We start from the raw sequence: 10,784 nt of genomic DNA, 5'->3' as shown, positions 1-10,784 counted from the left end.
TAAACGCTTCCTCCCCCCAACTACCATGACCCCAATTCTGCCTTGCAAACCTGGTTAGACCAGAGGATGCCCAGCAGTACAGATGGGAACTGGAAATGCAGGGAATCTAGGACAGATGAACCCCTCAGGACCAAGGGTGACAGTGGCGATACCAGGAGGAAAGGGGGCGGTAGAAAGGGGGAATCGATTACAGGGATCTACATATAACCTCCTCTCTGGAGGATGTGCAGCAGAGGGGTGGGTGAAGGGAGATGCTGGGCAGTGTAAGATAAGATATAATAATAATTTATAAATTATTAAGGGTTTATGGGGGAGGAGGAATGGGGGGAGGGAAAAAAAGGAAAATGAGCTGATTCCAGGAACCCAAGAGGAAAGCAAATTTGGGGAATGATGAGGGCAACAAATGTATAGGTGTGCTTTACACAATTGATCTATGTATTGTGATGAATTGTATGAGCCCGCATAAAATGATTAAACAAAAAAGAAAAACAAGACCCCAAGAATTGACATAATATTAATTATCACACCTGATAAGATGACCAAAGCATACTCACAATCACTTTTAAGGAGTATGCAGATTTACTTCTCCTTCTCCACCTCCTCCTTCTTTAATCACATGAAAGTGCATTTATCTACAGATGCTTTATCTATGGTTGTAGCAGTACAATGATAGAGAAATACCAGAAAGCCAAGCCATATTCAGAACAGAATGTGGAACAAGGTATATCATGGTTAATATCAGGTGGGTCTTAACTGAATCAAAGAATACCAGAAAACTGGAATTAAGGGGAAGAAACAGTCATTGGAAAAGTTGGCCTTGGTGAACTAAATGAAGCTGGAGATCACATAATAAAAAACTTTAAGACCAACTCCTTCATTACAAATACCATTTTCCAACAGCATAATTTGCAACTATACACAAGGGCCTTGACAGAAAATTGGTCAAACAGGGATCTCATTGAGCACATCTTTGGATAGAAACAATGGGGAAGCTCAATATCAGCAGCTGAAATGAGAGGGTCTGGAGCTGACTGTGGCTCATACAAAAGTTCAGGCTGAAGTTTAAGAAAATTAAAACAAGTCTGTGGTGGCCAAAAGATGACCTTGAGAATATGTCACTGCCTAAATTCTGAGTACATTGCAAAAATAGATTGGAATTATTGAGCATTAATAATGGCATGGAAACCTGATGATCTGTGGGATGACATTAAACATGTCCTACATGTAGAAAGGAAAAGGCAATTAAAAAGTCAAGAGAGAAAGAAAATACCAAAGTGGACATCAGAAAAGACTCAGAAAATTGCACTTGAAAATCCAGTAGTTAAAGCAGATGGAAGAAATGTGAACATAAAATAGCTGAATAGAAAATTTCAAAGGGCTGCTCTTGCCGACAAAGTATTAAAATGAGATTTGCAAAAAAACTAGATAGAAAATGAAAAGGGAAGAATAAGCTCAATAGAAAAGCATAACAGAAACTGAGGAAATTTCAAGCCACATATTTCAATTTTGAAAGACTCTATGGGTAAGGCATTGAACAATATAGGAAGTCTCAAAAGAAGTTGGGAAGAATACATCGAGAAATTTACAGCAAAAAGAAGTCGTCCACATTCAACCATTTCAAGAGGTAGCATACGAACCAATGGTATTAAAGGAAAATTGTCAGGCTGCCGTGACAGGGTTAGTCAAAAACCAGGTTCCAGGAATTGGCAGGATATTGAAATGTTTCAACCACTGGGAAAAGGATTGGCAGTACTCAGTCATCAATGCCCAGAAATTTGTAAGACCACTTATCTGGAAGGTGACAAAAAATCGTGTGGAGGAGTCCATGTCTAACCTTATCTGGCTTCCTTATTGCTACAAAGTAGAGGTCATACATGCCTCCAAGCCCTTTATTCTCCTTCACCTTTTCCAACCCCAAATCTCCCCACCCCAACACTCTGCCTCCATGCCGGGTGTGATAATCCGCTGCAACGACTACACAGAAATCACTATCGTGTGAGTTCGTTAGTGAAGGTAACAGACTCCCACAAATCAGAATCCTTCAATAGTAAAGTAAAATACTTTTTTTTTTTTTTAACAAAATAAAAACATACAATCATTGATCCACAGTAGAGCCACTTGCCTACCAGCAGGCAACTATCTCTCTGGCCTTCATCCCAGTGGTCCCTTTGCCTTGACCTCAGTTGACCAGGAAACGACACCACTGCTGTGCCTTACAACCTCATTATCTCAATGCTGCTCCTTTGTTCTGTGCCAAGATCCCTGTGTCTTGGCTTCTTGTCTCACCGCTGGTGCCTTTAGGTCTCGGTCTTCACCCTTCCAAACAGAGAAGTGGAACATGCTCCATTTCTGATGGACCCGGGCTTTTGTTCCCTCTGTGCTTCTGATATGGCTTTCATACACAGAGGACTCGTTTTGATGGAGGTGTGCTTTTGCCCTTGAACAGATCATTACTCCAAGGAAATAAACATTGGGGTGTTGTTCACTTCCTCAACTAAGGTGGAGAGATAATTAATTCTGTCCTCATAATTAATTTTGTCGACATTAATTCTGTCCATTAATATAGCAAATAACTCCCTCCAAAATGCGATTATAGCTACAAGCAGAGGCTATACAAGATTATGGCTAGAAGGACAATATTTATTGTTATATTTCAGAAGGGATCCATATTTGTGCCATTCCAAATAAAGGTGACTGAGCAGAAATCAGAATTTATTGAATAATATAATTAATACCACATACAACTAAAATTTTGCTGAAGAAAATTTAACAATACACTACATTCATATGAAGCTTCCAGAAACTCAAGTTGGATTCAGAGCAGTACATGGCACAATGGATATCGTTACTAATGTCAGATGGATCTTGGCCAAAAGCGCAAAATACCACAAAGATGTGAAAGATGGTGTTGTTCTGTCCTACACAGGGCCTCTGTGAGCTGGAGCCCAGTAAATGGCTCCTAGGGTGTTTTTCTTTTCAAGATCATATGTCTGCTCCATAATTTTGCTTGAGTTTAAATAGCACACACATAAAAAGTGGCTTTATAATTAGTTTATTCAACTCTTACGATGATGTTCAGTAATACACAAATGTGTAAGCTATGAATCAGGTTATTTCCTATTCCTTTTGAGACCTATTATTGGTCTCTTCCTCCTCGTCCACCATGAAACTGTCATCAAATCCTAATTTTAAACAGCAGAATGGGATTAAGGAAGAAAGAAAGAAATGGATGTCTGATCCCTTTCGGAAAATTGTCAAGGCATATTTTGTAATCTTTCCACTTACATTCAGAATTTAGTCATAAACCACTCTTAGATTCAAATAAGGAGAATAATATATATTTTATCCTAGTTGGTTCTGGTGTCATTTTAAAATTTGTGATTCTGTAGGGATTAAAAGGCCATCCAAAAGACAACAAGCAGGCTCCAAATAGATGATTTAAAGTTCCTCAAGTTTGCCCTATCTTAAAATATTTTTTGACAATTAGTGAATAACCTTTAAATGATATTAGCAGGCTGTAGCAGGGGCTTGACCCTCCTGACTTCGAATCTATTTTCACTTTATAACTTTTGCCTATTATTTTAATCTCTTCTTTGTGATATTTAATGTGTCTGACCTCAAATATAAGAAGAATATTAAGCGAACTTTATTATTCAGGTGGAACATATTAAAGGTAAATGCAATGAGAATTAGGAAAATGAGTAACTGCACAGAAGATCTTTTGACCAGGTATTTACTGATTTGACTATTGTTTATTCACTTAACTATTCACCCTAAAATGTAAAATATGTACATATATATATATATATGAATACAATGTTTTGTATACTTTATTTACCTTGAATATAATGAAAATTAATTTAGTGACTTGAATTTTTTGATAATCTCTAATTTGAACATCTATATAAAAATTCCAGTAGAATGATACACTTATGTAATATACTTAACCTTATTTTAAAAATACTACAATTAATCTTAATTATCTTCACATGATATTTGATAGTTCCCCATTTTTTTTCAAATCAGAAGCCTTCAAACCATCTATGGTAAAATGGAATTAAAAGGAAATGAAATTTTCCATAACTTTTAAAACTCTCCCTGTTAATGTTAAGAAAATCTCTTCTCTGTTGTTTTTTTTCTACACAAAGTCTCTTTTCTTCCGGTTTTTCCACCTGTCAGCAACAATTAATATCTCAGGGATTCCTGCTTAAAGGGTCATAATTTGTGGCTAAATTTTGAGTAATTTACTAGGCCATTAAAGACCATAATCTTGCTTTGTCTAACAATTAAATTATAGCCCGCTTTAATCATGACATGGTTTATGTATTTTGAGTGCCTAGAATGAATGAACAGAGTGGTTACAATACTTTTGAATTGTAGCAACTTCAGGATGATTGTGAGGAGGACACAGTAACTGGTAGTGGTTCATCCTCTTAGACACAGGGTCTCGATGAGTCTGAACCAGCTCAATAGCGCCTATCAACAAAGACTGGAAGCATGTCTTCTGTATTCTTTTATAGCCTCCTCTTTATTCAACAAGCTCATCACGGTCTAATTGAACTTTCATTTATTAAGGAAACCTGTTATTAGTTGCTCAATCAAGTAAAGTGGCTACAGACCATCTTGGTTATGGTGCACTTGAAGTGTGGCTGGTGTGACTCAGGGACTGACCGTTCAATATATTAAAAATATTAATATGAATGTAAATACTTAGCATTCATTTAAATAGTGATATATGTTGGTAGCTACTACGTAGGACAGTGAAGTTCTATGTATTTCACTGAGACTAAGATTGAAGCTAGGAGGGGCCTTCAAAGTTTGTATTTTTATTATATTTTATTTCCAATTTTCCATGAATTCCTTGAAGTCTTCTGTGATAGAGTGAAATGTCTTAATATTAACTCTTCTGCCCTGTGGAGAAGTGATTATATGTTGGGCTGCTAGCCACAAAGTGAGCAGTTCGAAATCACCAGCTATGTTGTGGGAGAAAGAGGAGGCTCTTTACCCCTGTCTAGAGTTGGGAAACCCATTGGGGACAGTCCTACCCTGTGTTATAAGGGTGCTCTGAGTCAGAATGGACTCGATGGCAGTGTGGTTGGAGTTTTGGTTATCTATGACACTGAAGCTTCCTCCTAATGATTGAGTGGGGCTATGAAAATAAAGTATATCTAATACCAAGAGGGGCTTAGTCAGCTTCACTCCCCCTCCCGCCAAGCACCCGCCAACTATAGGGATGAAACAACATCTTCACAGGAGAAAAATCTAAGGACCATCCGAGTAGGGGTCCTCAGAGGAGCACTTTGGATATTTCCAGCTGACATGGCAGAGGCTGAAACCAGACGTCCTAGGAGCTGTGACATGGAGGCCATGGGATAGAACAATGGAGCCAGGTTGAGACCAGTGGCTCAGGCATGGAGATCCTGAGACAGGAAAGAGGAGAGGTACTGAGACTATGAGTGAGCTTCTTGGTCTATAGTGGCAGAAACCAAGGAACCACGTGGCCGGGAGTTTAAGGACCAAAGAGAGACTGGCTCTTGGCTGAGAAGAGTCACTGCTGTGGATTTATGACTATGTGTTGATCCTGTTTTGTGACACCCTATTGACTTCCCTAATATATTCCCATAGTTTTGAGTCTTATCTGTGAGTTCTGTGTGACCACTGCCATATAGCATAGAAGTCAACAGAGAAGTAGACCTGTGGTTGTCAGAATAACTAAACATGGAAAGAGGATGGAAACATTTCTGACCTTGGCCATGTGGCAATAGAGAAGCTGGATGTCAGCTATGGCTCCTCCCTGTCACTTTTTCCACCCTCTAAAATACTCCCTAGGAAGTCTGAAGAGCTCTCCCAAATCCCCACTTGGTGATCAAGCATTTCTTCTAACCTTTATTTTCCTCCAGTACCTTACGCACTCTTAATCTTCACATATTTTGTCATCTTGGTATTAAGGTTTCTATTTCTTCCTTCGGGGGGCTAGGTTTCACATCAGCCTTCTGAGGGTTGTGGTTTCAGATAGGCTCATAGATGGAATGGAGGTGTTGCTCACCTTCACATGTGTTGACTTCGTTTAAAGATGGCCTCTCAAGTGTTACTGTGATCCATCTCCTTACTCCTCCATATGATAACAGCAATTTCACTTCTAGCCTTTAACGTCATAAAACAAAAAGCCTAAAAAGGGTTGAAAGGAAAATTAACTTGATCTGTGAACTTGCCTCCAGAGTTGGGTACAAATTATAGGAGAGAAAAAACACAAACAGAAAGAAAACTCAAGCTCCATATTGCCTTCCGGGGAGGACGAAGCATTGGTGCTCAATGTTCTTGTTTACATGTGGTGTATGAATGAGGGCGGTTGTGTATATTAACTCTGGGCTGGGCAGGGGGGACTTGTTCTGATTTTTCCCAAGGGAAATTCAAGAGCAATGCAATCAATCCTATGTCCATAAAACTTTCTGAGGCCAGGCTAATACAGTGTCTATGTCAATAGTAAAACAACATTGTGTAATGTTTTGGTAAATGTAATTTACCCTCATTACCAACACTCAAAAAGAGTTTAGTGGAAATCACAATATCGTAAAAGGTAAAGACTATGGAAACACATCTCTTCCCTCAAGATACACAAAAGACATGAGAAAAATAAATATCGCTTTAATAAGTTTTGGGTTTCTGGAAGAAATAATGGATGAGAACTAGGTCAGAAGTCAGAAATACAGTAAGTTAGCTGGTTTTATATGCTGGGTAAGCCATTTTCCCTTCCCATGCTTAAATTTCTACACATTTCCTCTTCTATCATCAGTTAATATGCTCTTTTTTATTTAAATATTTGTAATACTCACGAGGAATGACTAAGTGAAAGGCTTGAGTGTATTATGATTTGTTCAGACAGTTATGAACAAATCTCATTTCTGTTACTATATGGCTCTTTAAAGTCAATTAATCCTTATTTCTATATCCGTTTACTTGAACTTGAGCTCAAGTAAAGTTGTGGGTTATAACTTGGGCCCCAAACTACAAGACCAGCAGTTCAGATATGCTGTGGGAGCAAAATGAGAGTTTTCTACTCCCATAAAGATTTAGTCTCTGAAACCCAATGGGGCAGTTCTACTCTATAGAGTCACTGTGAGTTGGAAACTACTCAGTGGCAGTGAGTTGAGTATTAGTTCTTAAATGAAAATCAGTGATTTGTAGACACTAATCTGAAATAGAATCAAAATAATGGTTAATAGAGATGTTTTAATGTCACCAAATATCTCTTTACAGCATATTTTTGGTTGATGGCAGAATATTCTGTGGAAATGAAAACACTAATATAGTATATTGATGATCATATTCAAAAATTATCATAAATTCTTTCTGCTGTTTCTGGCTCTGACTAGAGCAACACAGTACAGAAAAATTTAAATGATAATGAAACAATAATTACAATGATTAGGGATTTCAGTTCTGGAGAAGTTGTTGAATTTTCAAGAACCATTTTCAATGATCACAGTTCATTTTTCAAATCCCACTGGAAATTCAATCACTGATTTACAACTCCTGAGACCCTCGTTATGCTAGACCTTGGCTAATTATCTAGAAACTTCATGTCAACCCACTAAGATATGGTCTTAATAATACTAAGTGTATTATAAAAACTCCAGAAAGGATAGAAAATGTCATAGTGTGCTTTCTGTGTCAATTTAATTACTCATTGAAATCTGTTGTATTTGCAGGCAATTAAATATATTTTTTGAAGTTTGCTAACTTGGCCATCTTAATATGTAGGCTGCCAAACTGATTTGACCTACCTACCCAGGGAATGTTTTTACTTAATGTGTCCTCCTCCCTTGGTAATGAAAACTTTTTGTACTATAAATCCAAAATAAAGTTGCTTTTTCAAGCCCCTCTCAGAGGGCAGTATTGCCTATTTTAGGAAACACTGATTCAATATGATGTGAAATTTTTTGTAAAGTAAATTTATAGTATTGTTAAGAAGACATGCTTACAAGATATTAAAAAGAAAATAACTGTATGTATTTTCTCAGAAAATCCTATCTGATATTTAATCTGTACTGATTTTTGCTCTTAACTCCAAATAGTATAAGGATTACACACATTTTACTGTGCTCAACATATGTATGTATAAACTGAAAGATTAATGACTTTTTTTCTAGGCCTTCTCACAGTCATTGTTAAATTCCATCTGCTCTAGTATTCTCTACAATGGGGACCATCTGAAAAGTAAGTCTATTAATCCCCACAGATAAAATGTTTCCTTAAAATGGATATTTTGTGGAAAAATAAAAGGGCTTGTATTTAAGAAAATGTGCCAGGACATGACTAATTGGTTATACACATAGAGAAGAGAAGTAGAATATTATTTCTATTTTTTGACAGTGGATCATGTCCTGCAATGTATGGAGTACATTGTAGACATTTAGAGAAATCAAGAAGCTTTTGAGGTGCACTGCTGAAAGTATTCATCAGCTAAGCAGGATTCATCCTGCAGAATTTAAGTGTGATAATCTGCTTCTATAAAATCACTGCTTTAGAAACTTATAGTCCAATAAGGTCGCTGGTACTATTTGTCTGTTTGTCATACTGTGGTGGCGTATGGGTTGGTTTAATGCTGGATGATATGTTCCTGCTATTTAAAACATCATCAAGGTCATCCAACTGAACAAATTTCAGCAGAGCTTCAATACAAAGAACAGAGAGAATGAAGAAAAATAGGCCGTGTACTACTGAGGAATTAGCCACTGAAAATCTTATGGAAAGGAGCAGAACATGGTCAGGTGTGGTGAATAGTAGCAGAATCTTGTCAAATACCATGCCTGAAGATGGGTCCTCCGATTGGAAGGCATTTCAGTATGATTGAGGAGCAATTGCCTTCTGAAAATCAAGTTGATCATAAGCTCAGATGCAGAAAATCCTTGAGGATCTTCCTTTGATGTTTGGGCATGACTCAAAAGGAGAAGAAATAACTGCAAATGTTATTAATAATTGAAACCTGGAATATACAAAATCTAAATTTAGGGAAATTAGAAGTTGTGAAAAATCAGACACACCATATAGAGATCAATATTTCAGGTATTAGTGAGCTGAAATTGACTACTTTGGGCTACTGTTGATCAGATAGACATATGGTTTACTATTCCTGGGATGACAAACTCAAAAGGAATGGCTTTGTATGCATTGTCAAAAATAACATTTCAAGATCTAGCTTGAAGTACAATGTACTAGACCAAGACAGGAATCAATTGAAGAATTTTACCAATTCCTTCAGTCTGAGATTGATGACACATGCTACCCACATGCATTGATAATTTTTGGCCATTGAAATGCAAAAGTTGGAAATGAGGAAGAAGGAACAATAGTTGGAGAAGATGGCCTTGGTCATATAACTGATGCTGGAGATGTAGAATTTTGCAAGACAAATGACTTTACAACACACACGGCAATTAGACTTCTCCAGGTGGAATATATGGAAATCAAATTGACTGTATCTGAGGGGAGAGATAATAGAGAAGTTTAATATTAGAAGCGAAGGCCCAACTTTGAAACAGATTATTCATTGCTCATTTGAAAGTTCAAGTTGAAGCTGAAGAAAATTAAAATAAGCACAGGGGAGCAAAACTATTACCTAGACTATATACTACTGAATTTTTAGAACACCTAATAGACAGATTTGAAGTATTGAACACTAATGACAGAGGTTCTATGAGCTGTAGGATGACATCTAGAACATCATTCACGATGAAAGTAAAAAGTTAAAAAAAAAAGAAGAAAAGAAAAGATCAGGGTAGATATCAGAAAAGACTTTGAAACTTGCTTTGAACCCTGAGTAGCTAAAATAAATGGAATAAATGGTGAAGAAAAATAGCTGAAAATTTAAAGGGCATCTAAAGAAGACCAAGTATTATAATGAATTATACAAATACCTGGTTTATAAGAAACTATAGATACCCTTGAAAAGAATGGAAATTTCAGAATATTTAATTATGCTCTTATGGAACTTGTCCATGAATAAAGAGGCAGCTGTGTGCAAGGAACAAGGGAATAGTGTGTGGTTTAAAATCAGGAAACGTATGCTACAGGGTTTTATCCTTGTTCAATCTGTGTGCAGAGCAAATCATCAGAGAAAATGGCTTATATGAAGAAGAATGTGCCATCGAGATTAGTGGAAAGCTTATTGACAACCTGAGATATGCACAAGCTTGCTTGCTGAAATCAAGGAGAACTGGAGTCACTTGCCTATGAAGGCCAAGGATTGCAGTCTTCACTATGGATTACAATTCAGTATAAAGATGACCAAAATCCTCACAACTGGACCAATCTCATGATAAATGGAGAAAAACTTGAAATTGCCAAGGATTGTGTCTGTATTGGATCCACAATCAATGTTCATGGAAGCTGCAGTCAAGAGATCAAAAGAAGAATTGCACGAGGTGAATCTTTGACACAAGATCTCCTCAGAGGGTTGAAAAGCAGTATGTTACTCTGAGGACTGGGGTATGCCTGGCCTGTGACATGGGATCTTCAATTGGTTCATATGCATGTGCAATTTAGACCTGGAATACAGAAGAACAAAGAAGAGCTGATGCATTTGAATTGTGGTACTTGAGAAGAATATTGAAAGTACCATGGACTGCTAAAACTAAAAACTGATATATCTTGGGAGAAAATGATATATGACCAGAGAGCTCCTCAGAGAAAAGGATGGTGAGACTGTGTCTGACATACTTTTGATATGTTGTCAGGAGAGAGCAGTCCCATGAGAAGGACATCATGTTTGGTTTAGTAGAGGA

The sequence above is a fragment of the Echinops telfairi genome, unplaced genomic scaffold, assembly GCF_000313985.2.
Source record: "Echinops telfairi isolate 266 unplaced genomic scaffold, ASM31398v2 ScPeMD7_7469;HRSCAF=8507_1, whole genome shotgun sequence".
NCBI classification, from domain to species: Eukaryota; Metazoa; Chordata; class Mammalia; order Afrosoricida; family Tenrecidae; genus Echinops; species Echinops telfairi.
Note: the sequence above shows the minus strand (reverse complement) of the source record.